Below are 2,424 nucleotides of genomic sequence, written 5' to 3'. Positions count from 1 at the left end.
ACTCATGCCATTTGAAGGAGAAATATACTGTTCTCTAACAGCGCTACCAAAAATTGCACAGCTTCTCAGAAGAAGGAGAAGATGGTAATAAATTTATTTAACTTGATATTTTTGATACCCAGTGAGCTTTTATTTTATGGTATGGAGTAAAATCATTTAAGAGTAGCATTGTAGAGAGGAGCATCATGCTGGCTAAGTGGACAGGCACTTCAGAAAACATCTAAATATGGTATATGGAAGAAAACATACAGGGAAATCTGGGAAGACATCAATGGAGGATCAGGTTGTAAGAGCCTATGACTTTGAGAAGGAAGATAAAAAAGATCTGAGTGGTTCAGAGGAGGATGTTATGGAAGGGAAGACTCCAGTAATTAAGAAGCATGGGAAGAAAAGGACTTCTGCAGCAGTATTTGAAGATATGGGGGGGGGGTGAAAGATTTGGAGCTGGAAAGATTTGGAGCTGACATTAACAAGGATCTTCTTGCCAAGAGAAAAAGACTAGAATTGTATACCAAAGCTTCTCTCAAAACTAGGAACCAGAAAACTGAACATGTTTGGAAAACCCAGCAAGAGCAAAGGCAGAAGCTTGACCAAGAATATTCTCAGTAATTTCTCAATTTGTTTCAGCAGTGGGATATAGATGTGCAGAAATCTGAGGAACAAGAAGAAAAACTAGCTAACATGTTTCGACGGCAACAAAAGTTTTTCCAACAATCCAGAATTGTTCAGAGCCAGAGACTGAAAACAATTAGACGGTTACATGAGCAGTTCATAAAGAGTATGGAGGATTTGGAGAAGAATCACGATAGTCTACTTACTGTTGCACAAAATGAACAGAAAAGAAGTGGCTATGTTGCAAAAAAAAAAAAAAAATGATGGAAACTCAGTAGCAAGAGATGGCAAGTGTTCGAAAGTCTCTTCAGTCCATGTTATTCTGATGACTCTTTGAAGGAAGAACTTGAATCTAAGTAATATGATACAACTACAACATTAGCTAAGAGGCGTGTAATTCTTTTAGAGTGGTTTAAAAATTCTAGTTTAAAATAATACATCATGTTCATTGTTAGCTTAAGTGCAAGACCCTTCCTTCTGTTAACCTTCAGATAAAACTGAACAGTAATGTGAGTCCAGATCTTTAATAGTAATAGTGAATTTTTCTCTTTAACACTTGTTAATTAACTTTTAGCAATAAAGATGATTTAATTAAAAAAAAGAGTAACATTGTAGGAAATATAGTAGGAAATGGATGAGGTAGCAGGCATGGAGAAAGAGAAGTTTGAAGAAAGGAAGTGGGGAAGTTGTTCTGAAGAAAAGATTCACGGTAGCCATACTCTCGGTTTTGAAGGGGAAAAAACCACTTTATTAATATTTAAAAATCTAATAGAAACAGAAAGAAGAAAAGAAATCTGCACATAGATGAGGGCAATAGTAAGCAGTAAAGGAGAATAAGACAAAATATCAAATCAAGTACTTAAAAACATCCAGCCTCATTAGTTGGGTAAGCACCGTGGAGACAGCCAGGCTGGAGTCCTGATTGAGAGGCCTGGGTGGAGCGTCCTCCCCTCCGGTGAGACTTCCAACTGACCATGTGCATAAAGGCCATATTTATAGGGCAAATGACGAGGTCTGAAGTTAACCATGTGTTTGCCTACATGTGCAGTATGGAACAAGCTGTATTCCTATGTTATCATGTCTTTACCTCTTTTTTTTTTTTTTTTAAGATTTTATTTATTTATCAGAGAGAGAGAGGGGGAGAGAGAGAGAGCACAGGCAGACAGAATGGCAGGCAGAGGCAGAGGGAGAAGCAGGCTCCCTGCTGAGCAAGGAGCCTGACGTGGGACTTGATCCCAGGACGCTGGGATCATGACCTGAGCCGAAGGCAGCTGCTTAACCAACTGAGCCACCCAGGTGTCCCAAAACCTACAGTATCATGTTTCTTTTTCTTTTTTTTTTTTTTTTTTTTAAAGATTTTATTTATCTACTTGAGAGACAGTGAGAGAGAGCATGAGCGAGGAGAAGGTCAGAGGGAGAAGCAGACTCCCCATGGAGCTGGGAGCCCGATGCGGGACTCGATCCCGGGACTCCAGGGTCATGACCTGAGCCGAAGGCAGTCGTCCAACCAACTGAGCCACCCAGGTGTCCCGACATGCCTTTACCTCTTTAAGGAGCTTGGGCCATGTGTGCTTTCCTCCCCTCCCAGAATCCCTTTTGGGGGCCAGCCCAGCCTAGAGCCAGAAGTGATGCAAAGCAGGAGTTACAGATTTGGTGTCCAGACCAGAAGGGCCAGTTCTGAGCTGGAAGCAGCTAATGTGCAACTAACCAGACTCCCAAGGTCACTCAGGCAGCACACGTCTCACATACAACATGCAGTTTGAGATGTTATGCAGGACAAATCACAGAAACCTTCATCCATACAATGCAGAG

The 2,424-nt window shown here is 41.1% G+C and overlaps 1 pseudogene; it reads left to right on the top strand.

The window, feature by feature from the left end:
• The first annotated feature begins 226 nt into the window (after nucleotides 1-226).
• LOC131813552 (synaptonemal complex protein 3-like) lies at nucleotides 227-938 on the top strand (annotated as a pseudogene).
• Nucleotides 939-2,424: the final 1,486 nt, after the last annotated feature.

The sequence above is a fragment of the Mustela lutreola genome, chromosome 13, assembly GCF_030435805.1.
Source record: "Mustela lutreola isolate mMusLut2 chromosome 13, mMusLut2.pri, whole genome shotgun sequence".
In the NCBI taxonomy this organism is placed as follows: domain Eukaryota; kingdom Metazoa; phylum Chordata; class Mammalia; order Carnivora; family Mustelidae; genus Mustela; species Mustela lutreola.
Note: the sequence above shows the minus strand (reverse complement) of the source record. Positions and strands in the feature narration are given on the sequence as shown.